This window comes from Chinchilla lanigera, unplaced genomic scaffold (assembly GCF_000276665.1).
Source record: "Chinchilla lanigera isolate Chin_1 unplaced genomic scaffold, ChiLan1.0 scaffold00062, whole genome shotgun sequence".
NCBI lineage: Eukaryota > Metazoa > Chordata > Mammalia > Rodentia > Chinchillidae > Chinchilla > Chinchilla lanigera.
In genome coordinates, this window is record NW_004955463.1 from 8,707,549 (window position 1) to 8,725,135 (window position 17,587).

The 17,587-nt window shown below is 37.9% G+C and overlaps 1 protein-coding gene and 1 long non-coding RNA gene across 4 annotated transcripts in view; both read left to right on the forward strand.

The window, feature by feature from the left end:
* Positions 1 to 17,587, forward strand: part of Nrg1 (neuregulin 1) — a 1,027,681-nt gene that overhangs the window by 698,113 nt on the left and 311,981 nt on the right. The gene's annotated exons all lie outside the window — the stretch shown is intronic.
* Positions 1 to 17,587, forward strand: part of LOC106150066 — a 130,930-nt gene that overhangs the window by 99,978 nt on the left and 13,365 nt on the right. The window lies entirely within an intron of this gene.

Genomic DNA, 17,587 nt, shown 5'->3' on the forward strand with positions numbered 1-17,587 from the left:
AAATTCATTCTCTCTCAGTTCTGAAGACTAGAAACCTAAACTCACAATGCTGGCATGATGGTCCTCCGCTTGAAGGCTTCAGAGGTTAATCTTTGCTCTCCTCTTTGCTTGCTTCTTGGTTGCGAGCAATCCGTGGCATTCCCTGACGTGTGGTTACAGCTCTCCAGTGTTTTGCTTCTGTCGTCCCATGACATTTTTTGAAAGTACATTAGTAATTTAGGGCCCACCTTCATCTTAACCTAATTACATCAAAAAAGAACCTGTTTACAAACAGGAACCTATTACAAATATTCACAAGTTCCCAAGGTTAGGACTTCAACATATTTTGAGAAACTAAAATTCAACATACAACATTGGGTTATTTGGCTTTTAATTGTTGAGTTGTAGGAGTTATTTACATAAGTACTTGACTGGATTTGTAAATTGCAAATCTTTCTCCCTGTTGTGTGGAATGTCTTCTTATTTCGTTGAGGGTAAATTTTGAAGCATGTGAGTATTTAATGTTGAAGAAATCTTGCTTATTTTTTGTCATTTCTGTCTATTGGTTTTAAAATATTTTTGGAGTCATATATTAAAAAGTTATTCTTAATCTAAGGTCATGAAGATTTATTTATGTTTTCTTCTAAGAGTTTTATAGCTGTAGTTCTTTTCTTATTTTTTTGGCACTGGGTGTCAAACTTGAGACCTCAAACTTGCCAAGCAACTGCTGTGCCACTGAACTACATCCCTGGCTGTAGCTGTAGTTCTTATATTTAAGTCTCTGGTCAATTTTTGTTTAATTTTTGTATATGTTGTGAAGTAAACATCAAATTTGATTGTTTTGCATGCAGATATCCAGCAGTCCAGCATTATTTGTGAAAAGACTTCCCATTTCCCATTTACTTGCCTTGGCACTGTTTTGAAAGTTAGTTGACCAACGGGCTGGGGATTTAGCTCAGTGGCACAGCGCCTGCCTGGCAAACACAAGGTCAGGAGTTTGATTCCTGGTACCAGAAGAAAAAAACAAAGTTAGTTGACCAATCCATGAATATGGATATCTTTTATTTAGGTATTCTTTAATTTCTTTCAACATGTGCAATGTTCAAACAGTGTACCTGTTTTACATTTCTTTTCTAAAATTTATCCCAAAATAATTTTTGATGCTATTGCAAATGGATTAGTTTCCTTGATTTCATTTTTAAATTTTTCATTGAAAGTATATAGAAATACAATTAATTTTGATATATTTATCTTATATCCTGTAACCTAGCTAAACTTAAATTATTTAGTTCTAGTAGTTGCTTTGTGGATTTCTTTGGATTTTCTGTATATATCATGCCATGTATAATGAAAAAGATTCTTCTTCCTTTCTAAAATGAATGTGCTTGAGTTTTTTGTTTAGTTGCCCTGGTTGGAACATGTAGTTCAGTGTTAACTAGAACTAATGAGAGGACACATCCTTGCCTTATTCTGATTTTAGGTGGATAGCTTTCATCCTTTCACCATTAACTATGAGGTAAACTTGGAGCTATATAGAAATTCCCTTTATCTGATTGTGGAAGTTTCTTCCCAGTCCTCCTTTGCTAAATGTTTTCTCATGAGAGAATTTTGGATTCTTTGGTATATATTGAGATAATCGTTTGGTTATGCCCTTAATTTTATTAATATGTTATATTATGGAGATTTTGTATGTTAAATCAAACTTCAATTCTCACTTAGTGTGGTGTATAATGCTTGTTCTATTTTACTGGATATGGTCTACTGGCATTTTGTTGAAGCTGTTTGCATATATCTCCTAAGTGATGCTAGTCTGTAGTTACCTCTATCCTTTAGTCCTCTAGTTCCACCCTCTCTGCCTCTACAGCCATGGCTCTGCCCTCAGCGTTATTCTCCTTTTGAACTGATAAAGTGGTTGTTTGGATCCATGAGTCTCACCTCTAATACCTCTAGCAGGTGCCCAATCACACCTGTGGTATTGTCTGGCAGACATGTTCTGCATGTTGTACCTTGAAGATTGACTTCGAATTTTCTAAAACATCAGCACTGATTCAGTTTCATGTAAGAGTTCCTTAACTCAATTTGTCTCTTTCAACTTGCATTTTACTATAAACAGGAAAGAGAAAACAGGCCTTACTCTCCACACTTTGCTTGAAAGTATCATCAATTAAATGGAAAAATTCCCTTGCATCCCACATTTTTGCCACATTTTCTGACATTGAGCAAGAATAATCTTTCTCCAGTTTCCAATAATATAGTTCTCATTTCCTTCTGAGATTTCACCAGGAATGATTTTAATGCTCAGTTTCCACCAGTATTCTGCTTGAGTAGAGGTGTGTGTGTCCTTAGACAACCCAAGCCCTCTCTGCTGTACTCCTCATATTCATCCGAGTGCTCAAGAATCTCTTTTAACATCCATATTTCTATGAACAGCTATGTAATGAAATGTACCCTTTTCTGATCATACACTTCAAATTTTTCGTAAACTCTCTCCATTACCCAATTCTAAAGCCACTTTTTATTTTTAGATATTTGTTAGAGTAGGACCCCATAGTTTGATATCAAAATCTGTATCAGAGTTCAACACAAAAGAGAACCAATAATATAAGCTGATAAGATATTATATATTGCTTAGTGGCCAATGTCTTTAAAATGGTTTTTTCTACGTATGTATTATACCTAGGTTTTTTTTAGGTGTTTTACCTAAGAGTTGACTTCATTACTTTATTTAGCCCAAACTGACAATATGCTTAAAATTTTAAATCTCAATATTCTCATTTGTAAAATGAAAATAATAAAATATATTTCATGAAGTTATCATGGATGTTCACTTTGTTAATGTGTCTAAAATTTGACGGTGGCTTGTATATAACAGACAAGTTATTATTTAATTTTGAACAACATAATTTTATACATGATCCTTTCTAAATATCTATGATCTTTTACATTTACTTGTGGGACATGTGAACAGAATTTGACACATATTTTTTGGAGACCATCTATAAAGTGTGTTCAAAACCATCAACTGTTAGCGTGCCTTTTACTTTACTTTGGTACTGTGGACTCTGGTTGGTATCTTACTTTGAAGTCTCTGATGCTTTCTTTGAATGACAGTTCCTTTCTTAGTTTATAACTAAGTAACTCAGTTTAGATATTAAAATGAGTGGCTGAGCCTTTAATTAGCGTGTGCATTCTGCTTCTGCAATGCATTCTCTTCTCCCCTAGCCAACATTTACCTCAGTGGTATCCAGTCTGTTAGAGTGTCTGTGATCCTTCTGATTTACAACAAAACAAGTTGATATTCTTTCTTTGTGCTAAGCTTATGTATCATTATTTTGACATATTTAAAGTGTCATTGGTTTGATGGTATTTGGAAGTTAAATCACGAATTTTTATATTTGCAGTTGGCCAACCTGGAATATTTTTTATTCATTAATTTTATTGGTACATTTTAAATATACAGAACAGCCACTTTCATCATAGGGATTTGCACCTGTATATGACTCATCTCAATTGCCATTTTTCTTCCCATTCTCCTATCCTCTCTTCAATCCCTCTTCCTCTCCTCATTTACAAAAGCTTTGTTTCCATTTTTCCCTCTTTTCTTTTTTTTCTTTTCCCTTCCTTCTGCTCCCCATCCCCCGAACCTACTTCCCCTTCCCAATTGAGCATTTTCTTCCTACTTCATAATACCTAGTGTACATTCCCTATTGACACTTTCGGTTTCTCACACCAGAGAAACAGTGTGATATTTACACATGTGTGTTCAATTCATTTCACTTAAGTGTATGGTGTCAAGGTTTATTTACCTATAAATGTCTCAAGTGTATCCTTCTTTGTGGCTGAGTAGTACTCCATTGTATTAAAAAAAATCACATCTTTACCTATTCATTTGTTGATGGGCATTTGGGCCATTTCCAAGATTTAGCTGTCACAAACTGGGCTGTTATAAACATGGGTGTCAATACACCACTGCGATATGATATTTTTAATTCAGAAAAGCTCCAAGAAGGAAAATAACTGGGTCTAATGGAACCTCTAGTATGACTTTATTAAAGACATGTGCTTTCCAAATCCCATAGTTGTATTTTTTTTACTTTCTTATCGTCATTCTCTTATCACAAAAAACATTTTTCTGTAAATAATTTGGCTGTTTTATTCACTCTATTCTACTATACCACCCACACCTGCCTAATTCTGCAATAATTAAGTGGTATGTGATTATTAAACATATTACATACGAGATTTTCTTGCCTAGGGAGCAGCATGACTGAAGTACAGTTATCACTGCCAAAGGGGCAGGGGTTCTCAGATCAGCACCTCCTCTACGGAGAAGTTCAGCCCAGCCTTGTGCAGTTCAGAGCAGGTCCTACCACACCCTGCGTCCCCTTTTAGCCACCCAACTGGCTGAGGGTGCCATTTCTATCTGTTGTCTCAGCACCACGACTGTAGCTCTATGCAGCTTTTTACTTTCTTTTCCACACTAATGTTTTTCAAAACATCCCTTGTGGCAGCCTCAAGCCCTGCTAGGCGGCTTGCCTGGTGCCTTAGTTATTTTTTGTTATTGCTGAGACAAAATACCTAACACCCAGAGTCAAAGGACAAAAAGTTTATTTAGCTCTCAGTGTGTGGAGATTTCAGTCCATAATTCACTGACTCCAAGGCAGTGAATGGCACATGGCAGAGGGGCAGCAGTTCATGGTGGTAGAAGAGAGCAAGAGCAACAAGAGAGGAAGGAGAAAAGATAGCTTCTTTCTGTCTTTTGTATTGTATGCAGACTACCCCCCCTAGGACGGGTATAGCACTCACACTCTTAATCCCAGCACTGGACTATGAATCAATCACAAATTCTAGATTCAGCTACCTCTGAAAAGAGCCCCCCATCTCCATGAGTGCATGAGGCTTTGAAGGACACATAGACACAAATCATAACACGTGGTGTTCCAAGTTATCTTCCCGGGTACCAGTTACTGTTTTCACTTGGTACTTTGGTTATAAAGTTCCATAGTTTTAAAAAGACACATCCTTTTAGCCATTCCTTGGTTGATGGGCATTTGGCTTGTTCCCAACATTTATCTATTACAAACTGTGTTGCTGTAAACATGGGTGCACATGACATATCCTCACTACAATTTTTTTCTTACAGATCTTGTTTTTATAGCAAGTGGATTTTTCAGAACTAGAGTTTTGTTTTTGTTGTTTTTTTTTTTTTTTGAGATTATATATATTGCAAGCCTAGGCATGGTGGTGCACACCTGTAATTCCAGCACTTGGGAGGCTGAGGCAGTAGGATCATTATGAGTTCGAGACCAGCCTGGGCTACAAAATGAGCTCAAGACCAGCCTGAAATGCATAGAGAGACCCTGTCTCAAAAAGATCAAAAAAAAAAAAATACAAAAGAGAGATTACATATATTGCAATACTTTTTATGTTGCCAGAAAATTTTCTTATTTCTTTCTCCACTTACTAAAATACAAATGTACAAAAATAAAACACTGTAGTTTGAACTGAGTGATTTTGTTGATTGATGTGGCAGTTTCAAGTTTAAACCAAAACATTGAAAATAGTGACAGAAACAGATGAATCTCATATATTGTGTCTTGCTTATTTGTATGTTTGAGTCCCAAATATTGAGGAAAATGTATTACCATGTGATACACATTGAGGCTGAACAATTAGAAAACGTTAGAGGGTTTAAAAATTATGCAGTCAGGGGCTGGGGATTTAGATCAGTAGCACAGCGCCTGCCTGGCAAGTGCGAGGTAGTGAGTTCGATTCCCGGTACCGAAAAAAAAAATAAAAATAAAAATTGTGCATGTCTTTAAAAATGTAGTTAGAATTGCCTGATTATTTTTGCTGAGACACATATTTAAACTTCTGTACTATTCAGTGTATAATCTTTTAGTTTGAACTTCGCCCCAAGGTGATTTTTTATGGGAATAAAGTAAAACAAAATTTCATAATAAAATAATTGGAAAACAACAGTAGTTAATACAGGGCCAGGGATGTAGCTCAGTGGTACAGTGCCTACCTTGCAAGCACAAGGCCCTGAGTTCAATTCTTGGTACCAAAAGCAAAATAGCACAATACTCACAGTACAAATTATGGGTGTAAAAATTCTCCAGTCAATATTAGCACAAATCTTTCTTTTCAGTGAACTAAGAGATACCAATAGTATAACTAACTTGCATTTTCTCCCCTTTTCCCTTTCTCCCTTTCCCCTTTCCCCATCCTAGTTCCTTTTTCCTTTTGAACAATTTCTTCCCATTTCACAATATCTACTGTACATTTACTCTTTAAGTTTCTCAAACCAGGAAGACAATATGTTTACACATATGAGTATGATTTATTTTACCTATGAGTATGGTCTCAAATTGCATCCATTTACCTATAAAAGTCTCTAGAGGAGAGGGATATAGCTCAGTGGCACAGTGCCTGCCTAGCAAGTGTGAGGTCATAAGTTTGATTCCCAGTACCAAAAAAAAAAAAAGAATACCTATAAAAATTTCAAGTGCATCCTTCTTCATGGCTGCATAATAGTCCATTATATAAAAAGACACATCCTTTTAGCCATTCCTTGGTTGATGGGCATTTGGATTGTTTCCAACATTTATCTATTACAAATTGTGTTGCTGTAAACATGGGTGCACATATATCTCCGTGATATGATGTTTTTAATTCTTTCAGAAAGATACCTAGAAGGGGAATAGCTGTGTTGAATGGCACCTCTAATCCTACTTTCTGAGGAATCTCCAGACTGATTTCCATAGTGGTTGCAGCAGTCTTCACTCCCACCAACAATGGAGAAGAGTTTCTTTTTCCCCAAAGCACCTCCAGCATTTGATTGATTTCTTGATGATAGCCATTCTTTGGTTGATTTGGTTGATTTCTTGATGATAGCCATTCTTTCTGGACTGAGAAGGAATTTGGTTGATTTCTTGATGATAGCCATTCTTTCTGGACTGAGAAGGAATTTCAGTATTTTAATTTGTATCTCTCAAATGACCAAGGTGTTGAACAGTTTTTCATATATTTTTTACCATTTGTATTCCTTCATCTCAGAAGTACATATTCATCTCAGATGCACATTTTTGGATTGGGTCTTTGAATTTGGAGGGTCTGATTTTTTTCAATTCTTTATAACTTCGAGATATAAATCCTTTGTATGAGGAACAGTTGACTAAAATTTTTACCCACTCTGTGCGTTGTCTTTTCATTTTTTTGGTTATTTCTTTTGATGTGTGAAAGATTTTAAATAAGATGACATCCCAGTTGTTGATTCTCTGAAGTATTTCCAGTGCAATCTGAGTTTTTTCATGAACTCTCTGCCTACCTCTATGTCTTCAAGATTTCTACCTACTTTCTTTTCCAGTAGATTTAGTGTTTCTATTTTAATGTTTAGATCTTTGATCCATTTGGACTTTAGTTTAGTGTATGGTGATTGACATGGGTCTGTCTTTAATCTTCAGCATGTAGAAAGCCATTTTTTTCAGCACCATTTCTTAAAGAGAATATATTTTTTCCAATGAACATGTTTGGTCCCTTTATGAAAGATAAGGTGGCTGAGAGAGTTTGTTGTTGTGTCTGCATCTTCTAATCTGTTCCATTGATCCTCTGGTCTTTTTTTTTTTTTTTTGATCAGTACCATGCTGATTTTATCACAGTAGCTTTGTAGTATAATTTCAAGTCAGGAATTGTGATGATCCTCTGCCTTACCTTTGTTGCTCAGGATTGCTTTTGCTAATCTAGGTCTCTTCTCTTTCCAAATGAATTTTAGGGATGTTTTCTCTAGTCCCAAAGTGATTTTTAAAAATTTTTAGGGAGTCAGTTTAAGTAGAAGAAAAGTAATATATTTTAGCAGAGTACTTTTCCTCTTGTAATTTCTTTCATAATTGGATAACAGGTATGATTGGGTGTAAAGCCCTATTGTTCTCCATTTCATTTTCAGGAGTGTTGAATTTTCTGTCTCCTGCATTTGAAAACACTAGGTGAGGAAAGAGAAAAGCTTTTTTTCTTTAAGTACACTGCAGATTTGACTTAGCCTTTCCCCATACCATCTCCATGCCCTTTTCATCCTACTTGAGTCTCCATAGCAGCAGTGAGTGCATCATCCCATACTGTTTAGAACAATGAGTGCAACCTCTCAGACTGCCAATGTGTCAGTAGGAAATGCTGGACAATCAAAATATTAAGTCAATTCTAGTGAACATTTACAGTATTGTCTCAAAAGTCTACATAAAAACATAATTTATTAAGCTGAGCATTTGTGGCAAGTTAATAATATTAAGAGAATCATCTATGAATTCTGACTTCCTGTTTTATTTTGCCTGTCCTTTGGAGTTTAATTTAATGTAGACAGTGCCTCAACTCTGACGGTTAAACATATTTTTCCTTATGATGTTGCAAAAGCAATATGTATTCAATAGAAGCCACACTTCAAATTTTTAATCTTGATATTTCCCCAAGATAGTGGTACGTGTTAAGATGTTCTGCTGAGATGCCGGCCAGCACAATGAGCTGCTGCTCCCAGGAAGCCTCAGTCCTGAGGGAAAACAACCGATAGTCCCCAAGGTGCTGTCATTCTACGCGTTATATTCATGATGGAGCTACTTAGAGATTTTAAATGCATTTTCATCTTATGCTATTTTGAACTTATAATGGGCTTAGTGGAACATGACTCTACTGTAAGTTGAAGAACATCTGTGATGGTAATCGAAAAGGTTGAGGATTCCGGATATATTTGAGGAAAATAAATAGGAGACTTGGAGGAAATGTGACTACTGTCTTCAAATGTTTCCTGAACATCTATGTACAGGGAGAAGGAGACACGTGTTTCTGATGTCTAGGAGAATGCAGGCTTGGGGAAGATAGGATCTCAGGCCTCTTCACTTTTAGTCCATGAAACTTAGCAACACATGTCCTCCATCCTCAACATAGAAGGCATTAGACAAATATTGCTGTAATGTAAATTACTAATATTTCAACTGATTATAAGAGACAAAGTTTAAAGATATTATAAGACAGATTTTGAATCAAAAGGATGCTATTTCCTAAAATTAAAGCAATCTCATGAAAGACTGACCTTGCTCAAGGAGTAGAAGCTGTCTCATCACTATAAGTATTGGTGATCTATAATACCTGCCCCAGTGCTTAAGAATTATACTGCAGAGAGTTTTGTTTGTTTTCATCAAGAATTTAGGAGCTTGGGAGTATTACAGGAGCAGTGATAGTGTTTAAACCACTAGATTAGTTTCTAGCAGTGTTAAAGAAAACAATTATGTAGTAATATTAAAGAGTGGTAAGGAAGGCTTTACTCAGGACCATCACAGTAGATAGACAGACTGCTTCAAAAGATCTTACAATAGAAGAGAAAAATTAGGGTCAAATTTCAACAGAGCAAAGGCAAGCAGGAATTAATAGTCAAGGATCAGTGTGGGGGTCGCTGGATGGAAAATAGCAGAGGCAAGGGGGATTTGGGCTACACTAACCTAATAGGATTCCTACTAATGACAGGCAGAGTGACCAGACATCATCCAGGGTGTGGAGGGGGAAGAGGAACATGATTGGGTAAAAGATTATCAGATAATGGGGTTGGGGCGAGGGCTATTTGTCAGGTTTTCATTACTGGGACCAAATACTCAACATACACAATTTAAAGGTTCATGACTTCAGAGGTTTCAGTACATAATCAGCTAGCTCTGAGGCAGGACCACCAAGGCAGAACCGGGGGGGGGTTGCGGGGACAGCTGCTCACTACATGGCAGCCGAGATCTGAGTAACAGCACAACATATTCCCTCCAAAGGGACTCTCCCAGTGACCCACCTCCCACCGGGCCCTGCCTCTTAACAGCACGTTCAGTTATGAATATCCATGGCTGAAAGATTATATGCCCATGATCCAGTCATCTCTCCATGGCCCAGTAAGTGACAATTAAGATGAATTGGCAAAGTGGGGTGGAGATTTCTGGCTACACTGAACAGAATGAGGGCGCTAAAACTGGATCTTACAAAGAATTGACAGATGGACCCTCAGAGAAGGTTCAGAAGCCTGACTAAAGCTTAGCCAAGCAAAGGATCTTTGTAACCAAATAGTGATGAGAAGAAAATACTGAGGCAATTGTCACACTGATTTGGCTCCTGAAATCATGTTCGGTGGGAATCTTTGGGACACTGCATGTAAATCCTCATATTTAACTAAGTTACTGCATGATTAGACATTTGTGGTTTCTTCAAGTGTGTATATTACAAAGGTGATGCAGAGACCTAGTGATAAATAACTAAAAATATGTCTACACGATGCAAATGCAATGGCTCCCTCTCTCACCTCTTATTTCATCCATTGTCTCCTTATCGCTTTATTAAATTGGCTTCATTGTCACTTGGCTAATCATTTTATTAAAACTGGTGCTCTCTACTCTCTGGCTATCGCCTAGCTCCCTTCTCTAATTTTCTCCTTGGCATTTATCAACATTAAAATATTAAACTTGACTTATACTATTAGTCTACTCCCCAGTGGAGGTGCTTGAAGGCAAAGATTTTCATAGGTTTTGTTTACTGCTGTGTCCCTAACACAGAACAATGCTTCCCATGCCACAGACTCACAGTGAAATATCCGGAGTTGAAGTAAAAGGGAAAACACCATACACTTGCCATCTCTAGAGCATTGTCTCTCTAACATGTGCTCTCTGGTTGACCTTGAATCACTCACAAAGCCAATTCAAGAAAGTTAAATAAAATAAGTAACCAGGTACTGTGGCACATACCTGTAATCCCAGCTACTCTGGAGTTTGAGGAAGAAGGATCTCAAATTCAAGGCCATCCTGGACAACTTAGCAAGACCCTGTCCCAAAATTAAAAAAAAAAAAGAGGTTGAGGATGTAGCTCAGTGGTAGAGCATTCCTGCATTCAATCTCCAGAACTACAATGATAGAAAGAAAGAGAGAGAGAAAAAGCAAATATACTTCTGTATATTCATATACTATGTTTATGCTTCTATTACTTCTCAGCCTTGTTGAAGAAATAAAGGTGTGGAAGCAAAGGAGGAGACAAGCAACTATTTGAGTATTGGAGTAGAGAAGTATTTGAGTACCTGACCTACTGTGTGAGGTACTTTGTACTCGTTACTGAGGACATTTATTCACCATTCCCTCCTATGTGGTGCAGAGCACTTTATATCCATTACATCATGACTGCCGCAGTCTCCTGAGGTGGTTGATGTAACTCCTATTTTTCCAGATAATAAAATTCAGTCTCAAATTTTAAACTTATTTACAGTCACACTACCTATAAAAGTGAAAAAACAAGGACTCAAATCTAAAGCTTCTTTTCAGAGTATTTAAACATTCCTCTTCTTAGAGGTTCTTTTTCACACTCTGACATACCACACATTTCAAATTTTTTGAGATATCAATAATACCCACTTAGATCACTTCTGTATCTATGGCTAACTTACCTGTAAGTGGCAATCCTTATATAAACAGATCAACATGTTACAGACTGAGAGTTCAGTGACAGAAGAAATATTTTTGAATTTTAATGAGGAAAGATTTTGAATATTTTTAGTTTAGTTTTGTTCACATTATAAAAAAATTTAAAAACCAAAAAGTAGACAGCAGAGGTGTTTCTTCCTGCCTCCTCCTGTTGCCAGCCACCTGCTGCTCTACTGCAGTAAGAGATTTTGGCGCCCCTCTGCTGAGAAAGCAGGCCATACTTAATGTTTTAATAGAAATATTAATTGACTAAACACATTTCCATACCTTCAGGAGTCATAATGGGAGATTTTGGACTGGTAGAGGACCTAAAGAAGTTTCTGGTCACATAGGGACCTAAAGACAAGAAGCTGCAGAAGGGAAGGTGGTAAAGCGCTTGGGGTGTTTGCCTCCTCCCTGAAAACTATCATGGTGCTTCAGAGTTCCACAGCTGCAGTAGAGGCCAAGCTGCTGGAACTTTGGGCTCTAAAGTGATAGAGATAGTGAGGGTAATCAGAGAGAGACGAACCATATGTGTTAGAGCGTATCTCGTCAATATCCTGTGTTCTTAGGCAGTAAAGCCCCTGTTTCTTTTACTGTAACAAAATGTGTGAGGATGGGAATTTATAAAGAGAAGTTTGAGGGCATACAGTTCTGGAGATTGAAAGCCCCAAATCAGTCAGTGCATCTCTTTGGCCTCTTGTGGGGCTGTAATGGTGGATGGTGCTTGGGTAGGAGTGTGCAAGAAAGGGAGAGGTCACATGATGAGACAGGAAGATGGACAGTGAGGAATGCTTTTCATAACTATCTACTCTTGAGGAGAAACATTCACTCCATTAAATCAGCTTTAATCCCTTCTGAGGGCAGCACCCCCAATGACCCAAGCTCCTCCCACTAGGCTACTCTTATTAAAGACTTATGCTGTTAGTCTTCCACCCTTACACCATCACACAGAGCGCCAAGCCTCCAGCGGCAAACCCCATCTGATGCGCAGCACAGACCGTACCTAGATTATTCATTGCTGTGCCCACGTGCTAGAACCCTGCCGGAAATGTCAGATCCATGAAGAAATGAGGGGCTTTGCAGCTGGTCAGTCTTCAGATTCCATTAAATTCCATCAGTTTCTTCTTCTTCCCTCTTCTTCCTTTGTGATATCCCAGAAACTGGGTTTTCTTCTTCCCAGTTACCACACGCTGTCTCTGTGATGCAGTGATCTCCTGCGATTGCCGTGGACTGGGAAACAGTCTCCCTCTTTCCCTTCCATTTTGTTCTAAGAATGAACAAAATGAATTATTTTCACTTCAAGAATTTTGCACCCAGTTACGCGAGGGACCGATCAGAATATCTCACATGGCGAAACTGTAAACATTGCGAAGGAATGGAGCGGGCCATGGCAGGAATCTGAATTTTCTAGTAAGCCACACACAGACTGTTTCTGCTTCCTCTAGTCCACCTTAGACAATGGTTCCAACCAGCTGGGGACAAAAGAAAGGAAGCCACAGCACTCTCCCTTTGAGGGAGAAGCCAGTTGCCACCCCTGGACTCCATTTTTCTTATGTCCTTCATTTCCTTGGTTCATTTGACTCCTTACTCTCTGACCAAAGTACTTAGAGATGGGGCTGCTTTCAGGTGTTTCTGTAATTTATTCTCCCACTCCTGTCTGAAGCCACCATGGCTGAGTAATATTAAATTAGCAAATCTTTTAAGCAATCACTTCTATTGTCCCTTTCTAGCTGAAGTTTTCCCACTGTGGAGGGGAAAAATTTTTGTCTGTTATGTAAGTAGATGAGTAATTGAGCTGCTTTGATGGATAGATGACAAATGTTCCTCCGAGGATATTTAAACACAGATGTTTGGTTTAGTCTCATCTTTTCTCTTTTTTTCCTCCAAGCAGTTGATTATTTCTCCAGTGCCCACATTTACACATTCGTATAGAGATAAAATGCTTGTTTACAACTCCAGATATCCCAGGTAATTATTGTGTCTGATAACCGCCAGTCTTTAGGAAGCTATTCCTGTACAATTTTCTAATTTTGCTTTGTAGTGATGAGCAGATTGCATAATAATCTACAAGATGCCCTCTTGATTATGCTTGATATCCACATTTAAATCTAAGGACATTTAGGTTAAAACATTTTGTGTTCTCATTTCATTAGTAGGCTTTTTAAAAATATACTTTTAGCTGGACCTGGTGTTACACACCTGTAATTCCAGAACTCAGAAAAAGTATTTTTATGTGAGAATCTCATTTCCAAGTGGAAGAAATATTCTAATTTTTTCCTAAGAATAATTCAAAAGGCAAAAAGTATAATGTGAATTTTTCATTGATAAGAGCTATAGAAGATACATATAGAGAATATTTTAAATAACTATAAAATATTATTTTGCAGCCACACAGTTTGAGCTTTGTGTCTTTGAACTGAGTTTTTGTACTAAATCATATGCTCTAGAGAAATAAACTCTGGATTTGAATTCTGGTCCCATAGATTACTGGCTCTTTTGCTATTCTTTTTTGGTCAAGTACCCCAACATCTGTAAAATTTGCTGCTTTCATCTACAAAATAAGAGCATAAATATGTTTCTCTTATAAAATAATTAAATGGCCTAATGTATCTTGTATATTTAGGAGCACAGTCTCAGAAGCCAGATTTTATAGGTTTGAACTATGCAGTTTTAGACAGAGACTGAATATATTTGTCCTTCATTTTATCATCTATAAAATGAGAATAACAACTATAGATTCTTAACTGCAATCTGTTGTGAAGATTTAAAAATCAATGCTGAAGGTCTCTGGGACATAGTAAATACTGAGTAAAACTTAGCTGCCACAAGATATATACATGCACTGTGCAAATCCTGACGTACATTCTCACCTGTTATGTGGGTTTCATGGCATCAGTTCTAAATTTGTTTGATGAGCTTATTTTCCACATAGTTGAATTTTGTAATATAAAGCAAGTGGAAGAAAGTAGTCACTTAATAGCTATAAGAGAGCCTAATTTTGATGTGTCATCCACAAATTTATTCAGATCACACTATTACAAAACCCATTTTATCCTTCTTCCATACTTCTTTATGAATGTAGGGACTGCCTTCATCTTTGAATGTTAATTAGTACTTAGAAGACTGCCTTGCTAGTAATAAATATTTGTGCCTAATAACTAGTTCTGGACTGTGTAAAATTGATCACCCATTTTGGAAGGACTCTAGCCGCAAAGAAAAAGCTCTATTGTTATGGAAAAGGATCAAAGACAATCAAAGAGGTATTGCAGAGAGATAAAGTTTAGTATAAATTTGAATTCCTAAGCCCTAAGGTGCTCTCATATAGTGGAAAGTGTGTGGGATCCTGCTTTAGCTCTTCAATCTCAGAATCTTGGGCAGGATGTTAAACAAGTAAATTCATCAAATCTCTATTTCCTCATCTGTAGTATAAAGACATACTCCTTCCTCTTTCTTCTTCGCAGAGATGCTTAGAATTATTAACAGAGGTAATATGGTAAAATGTATTGTAAGCTATAAAATTTGTGTACAAATATTAGTCATTGTTATTCATTCTGAGAGACAAGCCAATGATTCTAAAGGAGATGCTAAGTAGTTTTCTTGTCAGTTATATACTGGTAGCTCATTCTTTTTTAGCTAGGTTGGTTTTAGTCTTGTCTATGGAGTTCCTTTTGAATATAAGAAGAATCTACCTGGAAACCATTGGTCCATGGAGTATAGCTAGAATCCATTGGCCCTGCCAACAATGGATGTATCAGGTGAACCAGTACTTAATGCTATAATTTTGCTCATAGAATAAGTGGAACGTGCATCAACAGTGGGCTTGAAAGCTGTAATAAAGAGCAGACATAAAAGTCTAAAATGCTGCTCCATATTCTGCTCAGTCTTCAGAATGAAAGCCAAGTGCCCTTCCACTGCTTTTCCCAGCCTTCCCATTTTCCCATTTGTTATCTTAGCGAACCTTTCCCAACCTTTTCCATTCATACCTCCAACTACTAGCATACACAGCCCCATTCAAAGCACAAGGCAAGGGGAAAAGGGGCGAGAATTCCTGCTTCCATCCTTGATAACAGCCACGAATTATGTCCTTCTAAACATTAACCATAAGGGAACTTGAAACAGTGTAAAATGCCAGCATAGCTCAAAAAAAATTGACCATAGAGTAGAGTCTCAGCTGATAAAAGAGGTGTAGCTGATAAAACTGCTGCAGAATGCATCAGATGGAAGAAAGGGAGGTCACTAAGTTCAAACCCTTGATGTTAGTACAAGGAGTCGTGTAGTATATTCCCTTTGTGTGCCTGAGAATACGATGATTTTGGAACTCACTTATTAACAATGAGTGCTCTGTAGGCTCTAAAGCTGGGCAGTGTCCCTGCACAACTCAGCAGAGGCTTAGGTCATCTCTGAGAGTGTAAGTGAGTGCTCCATCATTAGGGAACATTTGGGTGGGCAATAGGGGAAGGGATTTATGATGAAGGGGTGATGATGTGTTCTTTTATTAACAAAAAGAGAAAACTACCCGAGTCACTCTCAAGGTGATGGACGTTTCTCACTGAGCTGCTCTGATGGTGGCTTTGCACTGTGCCATTTGCCCTGCCTTGCTTGTTCCCTCCAGGTCTAGTAGGTAAGGAGGGTAAGCTAGCCAGCTGCGAGGTGAAGTTGAGGCCTGAGGTTTAGGAGCAGTTTGCAACTGAGAGGCAGAGCCAGGCTGAGCAGTTCACAGGGGAAGCCATGTCCCTCAGCATATGGGAGTGCTCTGGCTTTTTAGTGATGAGCTGAGATAAAGCAGTCAAATCCTCGCTGAGCTCATTACCTTACATTAGCTTTCATGGTCTGGTGAGCAGTGCAGGAGGGAGAATTCTCCACAGTCTTGGGAAAGTGTGTAGATGAAAGTGGGGGAAAGTTCGCTAAGATAACAAGAAAATTCAGTTAAGCTCCTAAAGAAAGATTGTTTATACCTCCAATCATGCAAGCACAAACTCCATGAACAAGGAGGCTGTGTTTGGGAATAAGCTAAGGCCCTGAACTGACATTCAGGATGAAAGTGACCAGAGCACGGGACAGTTAATGACACCCCCCCAACACACCCCTTACCTCTTTACTAAGAGGTGAGCTTTCAGAATCCACTTCGCTGCTCTGTTTTCTTCTGTGCAAACTGGGTGATGACATTGACTCTCTTCACAGGAAAGTGCTAAGTGAGGATTAACTAAATAATGAGGGTAACTTGGAAGGGTGATGGGAATGCTCCATAAAATTGCTGATAGATTTCTCCCAGTGGGAGACTTCCTTCAAAATCCTTTCATCTAGGTCTTCCCATGGCAGCTATTTCTGCAGTCACTAATTCACCTCTCCCCCACATCTCTCACCTCCCAGGGCCAGTAGACTCCCCTGAACAAGCAGAGCCATCAGGACTTAATATCCCCTTCATGGAGAGAGAAACTGAGTCAGGAATTTTGGCCAAGTTGCCAGGGATTTACCACCAGTTTCACGTGGAAGAAAACATTTTCAAAAAATATACATTTTCAAGCATATATTGTACAGATTTTCTTTAGAACAACTTAGCAAAATACATATTTTAAATGCTCTGAAATGTGTTTAACCCTTTCCCAAGAAAGGCTACTTTCAGCATACAACCTTTGTCATCTCATCTTAACATCCGGGTATCACCTTCAAGAGAGGACTTCACCATTTTCGGACTTGTAATTAACCAGCCCCCTGCTCTAATCTGCTCATGTGCCTGCTTTTGGCATGAGAAGTGTGTTTCTAAGTGAGCATCAGCCTTCCACAAGCTGTTTATTCTCTGGTTGTGGGAAAGTTCAAAGATAGCTGTGTATTATCACAGAACCACTAGAAGATGACTGAAGAGGCTTGAATAGTCATAGTCCATGAGTTCTGTTTTACAGATGGGGCATCTGAAACTCTGGGAAGACAAGCATCATTTGGATTTATTCAAGACCAAAGGAACAACCAGAATATGGGTTCTGTAACTCCTATATGGTCTTTTCCCCAGTGACAAAAAATTACATAAGGTAAAGAAAAATATGTTGAACCATTATAAAGTAGGAAAAGAGGTAATATTTAGTGCTGTGTGTCATGGTATTTCCAAATATTCTGCTGGGAATAGCTATTGTTTACTCTGTGTA